This window comes from Dasypus novemcinctus, chromosome 3 (assembly GCF_030445035.2).
Source record: "Dasypus novemcinctus isolate mDasNov1 chromosome 3, mDasNov1.1.hap2, whole genome shotgun sequence".
Taxonomy (NCBI): Eukaryota; Metazoa; Chordata; class Mammalia; order Cingulata; family Dasypodidae; genus Dasypus; species Dasypus novemcinctus.
This window is the reverse complement of record NC_080675.1, coordinates 141768972-141783970: the sequence shown is the minus strand read 5'-3', so window position 1 is coordinate 141783970 and position 14999 is coordinate 141768972. Positions and strand designations below refer to the sequence as shown.

The 14999-nt window shown below is 37.2% G+C and overlaps 1 protein-coding gene across 1 annotated transcript in view; it reads left to right on the top strand.

Moving 5' to 3' along the window:
* AAGAB (alpha and gamma adaptin binding protein) overlaps positions 1–14999 on the top strand; it is an 89294-nt gene that overhangs the window by 16180 nt on the left and 58115 nt on the right. The window lies entirely within an intron of this gene.

Below are 14999 nucleotides of genomic sequence, written 5' to 3'. Positions count from 1 at the left end.
CTTAAGCAAAATTGCTTATTTTGTTATGTTAGGAGGACTCTGCCTTTGATTGGATTGTATATTTTCAGGTCTTTATTTTCTTCAAAGGATAAAAGATGGGGCTAGCAAATTCTACCACAAGGGCCTAGGTTGTCATCAAGTAGGATGGTTAAACTGAATCAGTGATTTCAATTGGTAATGAGGGTAGGGTAATGTTTGTGTGTGTTTTAAGCTATGATACTTAATTTTTTGGAGTCTGTTAACCCCCTACAGTGCTAAGTGTCTGATACTGTTCCTCAAAGAGGCACTGCTACAGGGATGCCTTTTTTACCCAGTTGTACACCCTGGGATGGCGTGGTACTGGTGAGACTCTCTTTTACTCTTTCCTTGAACCACAAGGAAAGCTGTTCAACTCCACTAATTACCCCCTGATTGCTCTATTGTTTTTCACAGTACTGGGGCCATTAATTCCTCTACAAACTAATCCAATCAAATTCTGACTTTTTCCGCCATTAACTGCTGAGGTCAGGGTTGGATATTTGTTCTGAAGCTAGGAGGGCTCCTCCTAGCTGTCTTATTGCCCTGGCTCTCACTTGCAAATTAGCCATCCTACAGTCTAGGTTGTATCTTCATTAGCTCTACAAATCTACCTATTGCATTTTACCACGATGGTATGTGTCTGTCTGAGCAACACGGGCGCTGTTAGAGCTGAGTGCTCAATAGAGGAGATGGACAACAACCTGAAGTCTTCCTGGCTTGCCTCACCTGGCGTGGAACCACTGTCTCAGGCCTCGTGAGCTGGGGGACGGGCTGTCTGGGCCCCGCATTCTCAGCTCCAGTATTCCCAGTGTGCCATGCCTCAGGTAGCGCCTCCAGTCCGTGACTGTGAGTTTGGTGGAAGAAGGGAGACCCCTGCTTCTTGAGCCCTGTATTCTTCGCTGTAACTGTCTGGAATGTGGTCTGCTTCATTGAACTGGGAGGGGGAAGGAGGGAGTGATTTTGGTTCAAATACCACAGCTTCTCACCTTTCTTACCGAGTTTTTATAGATTTTTTTGAATAGATGTTTCTCCATTTGCTGTTTGCCTGTAAGACCATTGCCAGAGGTTTTAATTTTTTTTTTAAGTGTAATTTTTACTAGTTTCACTGGGAAACAGGTCAGCAGAGCTCCTCATGTTATCATACCAGATGTCAATCTTGGTTCTTAGTATAGTTATGAATTTTCAATTAACCTTAAAAAAGGGCTTTAAACAAATTTTTTTTTAAGGAATGTTAAGACATCAACCTAAGGAGGGAAAGTTTAAATACAAGTTCACATTCTCTCCAGACCCAAGGGACAAAAAGTGTCCATTTTATGTTCTAGTACATCTTTGGAGGGAGGGAGAGAGAGAGAGAGAGAGAGTGTGTGTGTGTGTGTGTGTGTGAGAGAGAGAGAGAGAGATTTTTAAAAAATTTTTATTTATTCATTTTTAAAAAAATATTACATTCAAAAAATATGAGGTTCCCATTCACCCCCAGAGAGAGAGATTGAAGCACAGAGATGTGACTTGCCAGGGTGGTTTGCTCATAAACATTAGGGAGCCACTGTTCAGGTCTAGTCCTTCTATAACCTATGGAATATGGTAAACTTCTTGGTTTTCAGAATTGTATATATTCAAGGTGGCGCTAGGGATAAGAGTGATTACAGTAGATTTTACTGCTAAAATGGGAACTTTAGGACTCTCAAAATATGTTTCATGATAGTTGGAGCCTTAATAGGTGAACTATATTAAGTTAAATAATAAATGAAAGTGCCTCTAACAGTGCCTACTTTGTTTCCTTACTTATTGAGTAGAGAATTTGAGTTTTTGTGTGAAATTATAGACTAATCTTTTAATATTATTGATGAATGAACTAATCATGTTTGTCTTTCCAATAAACGGTGTTCTTTTGGTGTATGAGGAGTAGCAAGTGAAACACCAGTGGAACAGTATTATGCATCATAATGCATCAAACCATTCATGCTATGAAGAGTGCTGTATCTTCTTGAAAGGCCCTGAGTGTATCTAGACAGACACCTTTATTTCTGGACCTTCTAACTACTTGTTTTTTTGTGTGGCAAAAAGTAAAACATCTAGAAAGTATTCAGTGGCCTAATAGTTTAGTTCATCATCTTGTGCCCTGTGTAGTTCCTCAACAATTAATGGCGCTCAATAAATAATGAAATCTGATATAAAACCATTTTTTAAAAAAGGTTAAAGTATTAAAATTGTTTTAAATTTATCTGGCAAAAATGATAATCTGGATACAATATGTATTTATGTTGAACCCAATGCTCGCAGATACCACAAACACATTTCTAATGATTACTTATCTAGGAAGCAAAGATTGACATGAATTAAGACAGATGAGCACAGTTGTGAAATTCTTCAAGAGACTTTGTGATGTTTTAGGTTCAGTAACAAATAAACTCTTTAGGGTTTAATTTTCCATACAGACCTGATGGCTGAGAAAAGTGGTATCGTGGAGAAAAGTAGTATCGTGCTTGGATCAAAATCATATGCTCAGGACAGGAAAATGTGATCATTTGGTAATAAACAGCACTGAGATGCTGACAGAAGAGACTTCCATTTCTGTCTGAATACTGCCAGGTTTTTTTAGGGGGCGGTTTGTGGATTCAGCACCAAATTTTACCTTCTTTCTAGGTATCTGACTGTGAGCAAGTTAACTTTCATTCCATAGATATTTACTAAATGTCTTAGTATATGCCATCCATTGTTCTAAGTACCTAAAACATGTGCCTTAGTCATTTATCTCATCAGTAAAATAGGGGGTTATTTTCCAGTTTCCATAATTTTTCTTGGTAGCAGCTTTATTGGGATGTAATTTAAATGCCCCCAAATCTACCTATTTTAAGTTTACATCCAAGTCAATGATTTTTAATATATTTACAGAGTTGTACAACCATCACCACATCACCACATCTGATTTTAGAACATTTCCATCACCCCAGAAAGAAACTTTGTGCCTATTTGCATCATTCCCCATTTCTATGCCCAGCTCTAGGCAACCACTTAATCTATTTTCTATTCTATAGATTTGCCTTTTCCGGACATTCCATATAAATGGAATCATATAACATGTGTTCTTCTGTTCTCACTTCTTTGATTTAGCATAATGTTTTTCGAGGTTCATCCATGTTGTAGCATGTATCAATATTTGTATTCCGTTGTATGTATATACCACATTTTATTTATCCATTCATCAATTGGTAGACATTTGGGTTGTTTCCTTGTTTTGGGTCTTATGAATAATGCCACTTTGAACATTCTTGTACAAGTTTTTGTACAGACATATGTTTTCATTTCTCTTGTGTAGATACCTATGAGTGGAATTACTTGGTCATATGGTAAATTTATGTTTAATATTTTAAGAAATTTCCAAATTGTTTTCCTAAGTGGCTATACCATTTTACACTGCTACTGGCAGTGTTTGAGAGTTCCAGTTTGGAAACGTCTTTGACAACACTTTTTATTCTCTGTATTTTTTTATTATAGCCATTTTACAGGTTGTGAAGTAATATCTTATGATTTTGATTTTCATATCCCTAATGATTAATAATGTTGAGAATCTTTTCATGTGAATATTAGACATTCATATATCTTTGGTAAAATGTTTATTCAAGCGTTTTGGCCTTTTTATTGCATTATAAGAGTACTTTATATATTATGCACACAAGTCCCTTATTGAATATCTAGTTTACAAGTATTTTCTCGCATTCTGTGCCTTGTCTTTCAACTTTCTTGATGGTGTCTCTTGAAGTGCAAACGTTTTTAATTTTGTTGAAGTCCAATTTATCCATTATTTTCTTTTTCTGTTATATTTTGACTGTGTTGCCTAATGGTGATTTTACTTTTCTTAAAAAGGACCTTATTTTTTAAACAAATCAATTTACTGATACATAGTAATAAAACATACAATTTATCTAAAGTGTATAATCAATGGTATTTGATATAATCACATAGTTGTGCATTCATCACTTCAATCATTGTTAAAGCGTTTTCATTATTGCAATAATAATAAAAAACAGACAAACAAGAAAATTACTCACCTCTCAAACTCTCTGTTTCCCCTGCTGTACATAGCTGCTATTTCTGGCTATTCTTTCATTATTATTTATTTGTTTATTAAGCAGTTTTATTGAGATATTTTCACATACCATGTGATCTATCCAAAGTGGACAATCAGTGGCTTTTAGTGTAATCATAATGTTGAACATTCATCATCTCAAAAATTTTAGAACAATTTCAATACTCCAAAAAGACTCCATACCCCTTAGCATTCCTTCCTCAGCTCTGCCTAACCACTAATCTAATTTCATCTTTCTCAATTGACTTTTTTTTTTTTTTTAGGGTTTATTGATTGATGTTTATTTCATGAAATTCTTTTTGTTTTGGTCTTTATTTTTTTAATGTTACATTAAAAAAATACGAGGTCCCCATATACCCTCCCACCCCCCTCATTCCACTCCTCCCCCCATAACAACAACCTCCTCCATAATCATGAGACATTCATTGCACTTGGTGAATACATCTCTGTTTCTCAATTGACTTATATTTACATTCTATATAAATGGAATCATACACTATGTAGTAGTACTCTGTGTCTGGTGTTCTTCACTTAGTATAATGGTTGGTATTTTTTGTCTACTATTAATATTTAGTAGTATTAACCTACATTTGTTCAGCTTTAAAGAAAAACTGTTTTATATATGCAATTTTACCCATATTCATACTTCACACAATATATTTGTATTCCACATAATATATTTAGTTCATTAGAGGACCTTTTATATGCTGAGACATGGGCTTTGTTAGCTTTATGACACTTTCCAATGGCCCAATCTTATTTTCAATATTTGAATATAGGGACTACAGAGTAAATGCTCTTTGTTAAACTTATTCTATTTTGAAAAATTCATTGTGGCATGTTTACCTTCTTTCAGGATAACTGAGCATGTGCTACAAACAACAGTCATCCTGAGCAGATTTTTGACATTTTTTATAAGGTTTTATTACCTGGAGCTGATTCGTATACTAAAAATTGCCATTTGAATATATAAAAATTATTTTTTACCTCCTGATCGTCCTGTTTACACTTACGCATTCTTTCTTCCAGAAAATCGCCATTCATCAATTATTTTCAAAGCATCTAAGATTAATTGACAAATTTTTTTTATAGTTAAAATAATCAGAGGTCACTTGATAACATATTATCAGAGTGTGCATTCCAGAGCTTTTACTTTGTATTATGAATACAGCTAGGTCAGTTTCACAAGATTTCTTTGCTTTAGATCAGGGTTTCTCAACCTTGACACTGTTGACATTTTGGAACAGATAATTGTTGTGTGGGGCTTTCCTGTGCCTTGTAGGATATTTAGCAGCATCCTTGGCTTCTACCCACCAGATGCCAGTATCACCTACCCACTTGTAATAACCACAGTTGTCGTTACATGTTGACATACTCAATGGGGTTGGGGGTGTAAGGGGCAAAATCACTTTCCTATAGAGAACTTCTGCTCTAGGTATATACCTTGAATTGTGGTTTTAAATAAATAAGTAATAGTAATGGATGTTCCCTGCAAAAAAACATGGGTAGGGATGTTCATATCTGTGCCAGTGGAATTGGTAAAGTGGTCTTTGTGTGCAATCTGTAGAACTTAGAAGCTGATGCTCCTACTTTAGCCCATGAAACACTCCTCCAACTCTCCCTTCCCTTTCTCCCAGCTTCTTCATGTTCTTGTGTGCATGTTTGTCTCTCACTGTGTTGTGAGATCTTCAGAGGGCAGGCAGAGACCATTCTTCCCATCCTTATCCCCCCTACCCCTGCCAATTTCTGTAAGACTATGCTTCGATGACCAATTCCAGATGGCTATTGGGAGAAAGCAAACTTGAGAAAAAGTAGGGCTGAGTTGGATTTCCTCTGCTTCACCTTTTAAAGTTTTTCCACTGTGATATAAAAAGCCCATGAGCATATGGAAATATGAATTTAGTGTGTGACCAGAGAAATGGGTGTTTTGAGGGAAAGGTTATTAAGTGTTATAAGCAAACCAGAATCTGTCTCTTGTTGCTTTAACTCAATCCAGTTATCTTCCCCTCAACAACTTACTACTGCTCTAGTGATTGATCTGTCATATAGACTAAGACAGATATATTACATATACTTGCCCCAGGAGGCTGGGTTATGATTTTCATAACTCAGGGCATCATAGGTATGCATTTCCCAATATTTGTGTGTAAAGTCCTAATTATAACACCACACAGTTTTAACCTTTAAATGCCACTGCAGGATGCAAAGACCTCTTTACATGGTAGCAGTATGAACTATTCTAGTCCTCAGGGGAGTAATCTGTTAATAATTTCTACAAAGTATTTGACAGAATATCTCTCCCCACACACACACACACACAACATACCCATGAAACTGTGGCTGTGGAATTGCAGGTGGTTGCAATTGTATGGACCCATTATAATTTTTAAAGGTCACTCTTTGCCTTTCCTTGCTGGTTAATGAAAATTCTGGGTTTTGTATTTTTTCCCAAATCACATTTTGCTCAGTTCTCTTTCCATATCAATGGATGTCAGACTCTGCTGCCTATAATTTTCCTAATCTCTTTCTCTTCTGTCTCTTTGCCTTGAAAAAAATGAGAAGGCGTATTTGGGGAGTGGTCAGGCCTGGAGGGGAGGAACTGGAGCAGCTTATAGGTGGTTATTATTTCCTGATTGTACTGTTTCTTACCAACACTCCTCAGTGCTTCTTTAACGTACCTCTTTGTTAGGAATACTGTCACATATGCAACAAAACTGAGCTATAAAGGAAGGAAATGAACTTCTACTGAGGGCCTACTCTGTGCTTTCTTATCTGTCATTTCTTTTAATCTTCACAAGAAAACATTGAGGGAGTGTTTTTGCCCCCATTTGCAGATGTGGAGAATGAGACACAGAGAAGTTAATAGGACCAACTTGTCACAGAGGCCAGCATTCACACACATCTGCCTGACCCCAGGTCTGTGGTGTTCTATTATACGGGCCTTGTGTCTTCCCGTTCTGGTTAGCACTGCCATCACAATGGAAAGGGAGAGGAACTTTAGGTCTCCAGTAGAGTGGATAACTCTATCTGAGGTGGGAGGTTAGAATTCCTGTCTGTGAAGGGTAGTTTCTGTTCAGTGTGAAAGAATAAAACCAACTGCGTTCTCAGAAGAGTGCCTAGTTTCTGGAAGGATCATCTTGACTCAGGGTGGCAACTTTCACTTCCCTTAGGGCATTGGATAATATGATTTTTTTTTTACTTTCATACATAATTTTATTTTTTCAAAAATATATTTTCCACCTATCTTTAAAAGATACCTAGACCTACACAAAATTTTACATTAAAAAATAGAAGGGATTCCTACTTGCCCCACTCCCCACACCTCCCACCCTTCCCCACACCAACAACCTCTCTCATTAATGTGGCACATTCATTGCAATTGATGGACACTTTGGAGCATTGCCACACAGTATGTATTTTAGTTTACACTGTAGTTTGCACTCTTCCCATTCCACACTGTAGACTCTGGCAGAATATACCATGTCCCATATCTGTCTTTGCAGATAATATGATTTAACCATGGAACAATGTATCAACACAAAGAATGTCATTAGTTAAGTATGCATTAATTCTTCTGGTATTAAGTGTCATTAATTAACCTACTAATGAAGGAGATATGAGTAATCCAAAACAGTATCAATGCACTTATTTTAGAATGCACTTATTTTGTCTCTTTTGGCTAGGGTAGAGGGGTGAGGGGTGAGGGGTATTAAATAAATAAAATTAATGTATTATTATATACATGTATATACACTTATACACTTGTATTATTGTCACGAATGCATACCTGCACACCCACACACACACTAACATTAGCCTTAACCTCATCACCTCTCCAACCCAGACAAAAAGAGATGTGTGTGTAGGAGAAAATGGATATTTACATATGAAAATGACTGCTCCCTAATTCATGTAAATAAATTTACTAAAGAAATGAGAAAATGATTAGGAATTGCTGGAGAATCGATCACTCTGTAAAACAGCTTCCGCTTCCTAAAACAGGGAAAGAGGTTTAGTTTATACTTGCACCCAAAACTGGGTAAAAGGTTTATACTTGCTAGTGAAACTGGGTTAACATTTAGCTTTTCATCTGAAAGCACTACAAATTAACTTTTTCAAGCTATGCAATCAAATTTGTAGAACAGACCTGGCAATTAATCAGCTAGTTTTTATCTCTAAAAATGATGTATTACAGCAGCTCCCCCAGGCGGCTGCCAACAATGTGAATGAGATAGGCTGGCATCCACCAGGAGGAGGGAAGGCTGTTCTTGATCTGGTTTGTGCATATCAGGGTAGATGACATCAGAACTCAGTTTCATGAAGGGCAAGGAAAGGAAACCATTGCAAACTTTTTAGGAAATCTGGCTAAAACCCCTCAAGATCACTATGACTTAATTTTCAACATATAAATACCCAAAACCCAAAGATAGTTTTCTGGTGAGTAATTGTGCTGCTGGTGCATATCTTCTAGTGCCCTGGTTATACCTATTATTTTTGGTATTCATAAAAGAGCAGAAGTTACTTTAGACTCATAGATTAGTTTTGCTTACAACCATTAGACTTAACTGTGATCTAGCTCAGATGCTGCAAACTGTAACCTGTAAAGGGAAAGCTAGTGACTGGAATTCCGTTTTAGGCTCTGCTACTTTTAGACAAAAGGCTTCTTTGTTCTGGCCCTCAGTTTTCTCATCTGTGAAATGAATGAATTGTTCTAGCTGATTTCTAGAAAATCTTAGCCATGTGTACAATGTGGTTTTTTTAAAAGAATAAATTTGATGTTAAATTAAGAAGGGAGGAAAGACATTTAGTGTAGACATTTACATTTTTAAATTAAACTCTGCATTAAAATATTGATAAGAGCTAGAATGAGATAGTCTTCCCTATTCTCTCCCTAATTCTAATATGCAACAGATGTGATAATAAAGTCCATATGCAGCCTTCCTCAAAGTATCTGATTAGACATACAATATTCTGATAAGAAAATCGAGCTATCAACTTGTTTTAGGCAGCATAGAGAATTAACAAAACAAACAAACCAACCAAGAAAAACCACCCAGCAACTAAAACAATTAAAATGTGAAACTCATTTTCCCAATTTATTGATTCTATTCTCATCTAGTTTTAGAAAAAGGAGAAATAGCTTCTTTGTGGTAATTAAATATTTTAATCATTTAAATATCAAAGACAGCATAAAATTGAAGGTTTTTTTAAATGTTTTTTTTTATTCTTTTTTTTTAAAGATACATAGATCACAAAAAAAATGTTACATTAAAGAGTATAAGAGCTTCCCATATACCCCACACCCCACCCCATCCCTCTCTTCCCACATCGACAACCTCTTTCATCATTGTGGCACATTCATTGCATTTGGTGAATACATTTTGAAATGCTGCACCACATGGATTATAGTTTACATTGTAGTTTACAGTCTTCCCCAGTATATTCAGTGGGTTATGGCAGGATATATAATGTCCAACATCTGTCCCTGCAGTATCATTTAGGACAACTCCAAGTCCTGAAAATGCCCCCATATCACATCTCTTCTTCCTTCTCCCTGCCCTCAGCAACTACCATGGCCACTTTTTCCACATCAATGATACAATTTCTTCCATTGCTAGTTGCAATAGTTCTATAGTAGAATACCAGTAAGTCCACTCTTATCCATATTTTATTCCTCCATTCTGTGGACCCTGGGATGGTGATGTCCACTCCACCTCTAAATTGAGAGGGGGCTTAGATCCCATATGGCTAATGGATGCAATTCTCCTGCTTGTAGTTGTAGGCACTCTCTGTTCCCTGGTATGGTGGTTGACCATCTTCACCTCCCTGTTAGCTGACTTGGGCAAGTCCGATGAACCAGAGAGTAGAAGTTGCAACTCTGCTGGGGCTCAGGGTCCAGCTGGCACCTGGACAGTCCAGAGAGTCAAGTCTCCTGGTATACACCAACCCCAGCACCAACCACAGATTCAGTAAAAAGTGAGAGAAGAGGCATGTGTAGAAAGGTCACACCTGAGTCCAACTCCATCACATTCAGGAGCACAAATTCCAAAGTAGGGCCCACTGACAAGGCACCAAACTCCAGAGCCATCTGCCATAGCTGTAGAAGCTCTGTGTCTCTGGAGCACCAGTACTTGGCATTGTATCTACTTTGGCTGTCTCTGGGATCCTGCTGAGATGTGCATAAGCACGACCCCTCTAATGACCTCCTGACTCTTTCTGAAGTCTCTTAGCCAGATAAACTCATCTGTCTTTGCCATTTCCCCTTTTATTCAAGGTCTTTTTGTAGTTGCATCACCAGCTGGTGATTGGTAATAATCCCTTGGCACAAGGGAGGCTCATCCCTGGGAGTCATGTCCCATGCTGGGGGGAAGGTAATGCATTTACAAGCTGAGTTTGGCTTAGAGAGTGGCCACATTTGAGCAACATATAGACTCTCAGGAAGTAACTCTTGAGGCCTGCAGCTCTTGCCCTAGTTGAAATTTCAGGCACACAGGCTCATAAGCATAGTCATCTGTATCAAGGGCTCATCACTGGACCATCCTTCTTCTCTCGTCTTTGCCCTTGCATTTGGGGGATTGTTGCTATTCCATTGGGGAATGTGACTTCCCTGGGTAGGAACTCCGCACTCCCTCAGTTGTTATTTGTAACTGTAACTACTATGAAAATACCCAACGAATATCTGAACATTTTTATATACCCTAGATACATGCCCTGGAGAACTCCCTCCCAACCATGTGTCCCCCATCAATAACATCCCACACCAGTGTTCCTCCCCTGCCATAGTTGAATCCCTCTGTGGTCTAAAACTTTATTAAAAATGAAGCGTAATATATTGCCAAATTCAATTAGTAGGAAAATGAAATAGTAATGATAAGTTTAAAGATTAGAATTAGAATACATACTAGTTTAGAAAACGAAAAGTAAAAAATAAATTGGAGTATTTAAAAATGAAAAATATCATAAAACTTTGTTTTTGACATTTTACCTTTCATCACTGTAATAGGTATTACCCTGTATGTACAGTGGCAAGGCATTTTCTTTCATTCCTTCCTCAGTGTCTACATCCTTTTTAAAATTTATTTAAATTTTGTCTTCAAAAACATTTTAGATCACAGTAAAGTCAGTAGACAATATAGGGGACTCCTAAATATCCAACATCAAACCCTTTCCCCCTTCCCTAGCAATGATCTTGTTACATGTTCATGTTATATTTACTGCAGTTGATGCATAGATATTGAAACATAGCTACCAAACATGGTTCCATTTTGGTTTCCATTTTAACTTTTATAAATTTTTGGTGAGATTTAACATGTCTTATATTCATCATTGCAAGGTCTTGTGAAACACTTCCATTGTCCCCCAGTTACCCTGCTTCCATCTATTGTATTCCTCTCTCCCCCTCCCTTCAGGCCCATGGTGACAACCGAGTTTCACTGCTTGAAGGACCAGATTCTCAGATACTCGCAACAATGCTGAGGACTTGACACACTAGACTGTCCTCCCCCATTGGGAGTTATTAGTTCTCTCGGGAGACACCATTCCCTATGTTTGAGAACATCAGGACTCCCCAGGATTGGGTTACACCTTCCCACTCATTATATGGGTCTCCACCCAATGATATAACACACTGTGACAAGATGAGTACTCACACACTCCCTAGAAGCCTACTCCTGTGCCAGATGCCCCCCATTAAGCACCTTAAGAAGTAACCCTTACTTATTATATTTTTTGAAGAGTTTTCTCAACATTATAGTTTCATCTATATACCCAATGATCTCCCATGTTCATCTGTTCCCCTTTACCCTCCCCCCAATTTCTTGGGTCATCTGACCAATCCTCCCAACCCTGACCCCCTTAAGCCTGCAAAGCCCCACCCAATAATATCCCTATGCCCCCATCTTATCCTTTCCCTTTATTACTACTTTCCTCTACTTAATCGTAGATTTCACCCAAATAGGCATCAGCTCAAAACCTTCCTCTCCCCCTCTCTCCCTGCCCCCAGTTTCCTGTAAGCCTATCCTCCAGTCTCTAGCTCTCTGAGACAGCTTGGTTTGCTTAATTCATATCAGAGAGGTTGTCTAGTATTTGTCCTTCAATGCCTGGCTTGCTTCACTCAATGTAAGGTCCTCAAGATTCATCAGTGTTATCTCATGTGTTTGTACTGTATTCCTTCTTACAGCTGAGTAGTACTCCATTGTATGCATATACCACATTTTATTTATCCACTCATCTGTTGATGGACAATTTGGGTTGATTCCAACTTTTGGCAATAGTGAATAATGCTGCTATAAACATTGGTGTACATATATTGGTTTGTGTCCTTGTTTTCAGTTCTTCTGGGTATATACCCAGCAGTGGAATTGCTGGGTCATATGGCAAATCTATACTTAGTTTATCGAGGAACTGCTAAACTGTCCTCCAGAATAGCTGGATCCTTCTGCCTTCCCACTAGCAGTGGATGAGTGTTCCCATTCCTCCACATCTTCTCCAATACTTGCAATCTTCTGTTTTTTTAATAGCTGCCAGTCTAATGGGAGTAAGATGGTATCTCATTGTAGTTTTGATTTGCTTTCCCTAATAGCTAGTGATTTTGAACATCTTTTCATGTGCTTTTTAGCCATTTGTATTTCTCTTTGGAGAAGCCTGTGTTCAAATCTCTTGCCTATTTTTTAAATAGGTTTTTTGACTTTTTATTTTTGAGAGGTAGGATTTCTTTATATATCCTGGATATTAGTCTCCTATCAGATATATGGTTACTGAATATTTTCTCCCATTGGGTAGGCTGTCTTTTCACTTTCTTGACAAACTCCTTTGAGGTGCAGAAGGCTTTAATTTGGAGGAGGTCCCATTTATCTATTTGTTCTTTTGCTGCTTGTGCTTTGGGTGTGAAGTTCATGAAGCCATTTTCTATTACAAGGTCCTGTAGATGCTTCCCTACATTGTTTTCCAAGGTCTTTATGGTCTTGGCTCTTATATTTAGGTCTTTGATCCATCTTGGGTTGATGTTTGTATAAGGTATGACATGTAATCCTCTTTCATTCTTTTGCATATGGATAGCCAGTTCTCCAAGCACCATTTGTTGAACAAGCTAAAATTGAAGTTATAAGAGTTCTGAGTAACAAACATTGGTTTGTGCTCTTGTATTCTAAACATGATCAATAAAATGAACCATGCTTAATGGATCAAAGTATTCTAAATTGCAGTTGGTAAGTAGATGCCATTTTAATTGGCTTAATTTTTTTCATGTTATTTGAAGATACTAAATTCAAAAAAGTATAACTCAAATTTGATTCCCGCTTTTAACTAGTTCAAGAAATATCAAGAACTGAATGTGGAGATGGTGGGTATATTAGTCCCATGTTCTTTGTACTTTGTCCTTTTGAAAATAATGAATTCATTATTTTACTCTTTGTACTTCTCCCCTTAAAAAAATGAATTCATGATTTTAAAAAATTCCTTGTAAGTGAAGACTGATTCCATATAATGGCTCCTTCCAGCCTTAAAAAATCAGTTTCTACTTTCATTTGCTCCTCTACTTGGTTTAGTTTGCCTTGTTCCATATGTATTTTTATTGGTATATTGTGGTATGTGTGTTGGCTGCACATTATTCAGCTCTTAGACACATATTGCTATGCCACCTGCTCAAAGTTTGGAAAATTAGCCTTGAATACAAAGTAGACTTTGTTCTAAGATTTCATGTAAATTTACATGAAAACAGAATCTTTGATTTTAATAACTCCTGTGTTCCTCCTGTTTATTTCCCACCTGAACTTGTCCTAGTAGTCCATGGAGGACATTGCAGTTCGCTGCTGTGGAATTAATTGATGTTAAATAAAAGATTATAACTTCAGGTAGAAATTAAGTAGAAAGAACTTGATTTTTTAAAGAAACAGTAGAAACTCAATTTTTTAAATATTGGTACAGACCTTCTCTTAATTTGAGTAACAATTCTGATTTTGGTGAAAAACAAAAAAAAGGTTTCATTTTGTGCCTTATTATCAAAGGTAAAGGCTTAAACTCATTTTAAATTTTATATTTTTAAATTAAGACCAATCCCTTTTAATCACATGAGAAAACTTAACCAATGAAAAGAATACATGTGCATTCCTTGCGTGTGGGGCTCCTCTACACGGGGGACACCCTTGTGTGGCACAGCAATCTTTGCGCACATCAGCACTGCACGTGGGCCAGCTTACCACACGGGCCGGGAGGCCCTGGGTTTGAACGCTGGACCTCCTGTATGGTAGGGGGATGCTCTATCAGTTGATCCACATCCGCATCCTTGAAGAATATTTTATATGTTCTTGTTAGTATGTATTGAAAAGGAGTTTGTGGCCATTTTTCTGGATATTCTTCTAATACTCTTATACAATAAATGTCACGTTATTTTACTTCTCAACTCATTTTCCACATCTATGTAAAATGGAGGTTGTGGGGTATGGGTGTGAGAGATGGAGTTTGAATTAGGAAACTTTCTCATGTCTCTTCCCATTCTAAATATTCTATGACATTGTGGAAGCACAGGCTTTTGATGATACCATGACCACGTTTATATTTATTTCATCATTGACTTGATTTTACTATTAGGGATTTTCTATTGGTAATACTCATGTTGCATATGGAATTCTGAAAAGATTTAGTTACATTCTAAAGTATTTGATTTGCTTGGTTGGCAAGTACACATTTAAAATTTGCCAGAGGTGCCTTCATCAAACAAGAATTTGTGTTGACTTTCATGGAATGGGAACAAGGATGAAAATAAGTGGAATTGAGGTCACTTATCAGTATCTGTTCTTTTATTTCATTAGTTGAATTAATGTCTAAGCATTAGGCCCAAGGAATATATGTAACTTCTCTATTAATATTTTAGCCTTAATCCTCTTTTTCTTTTAGC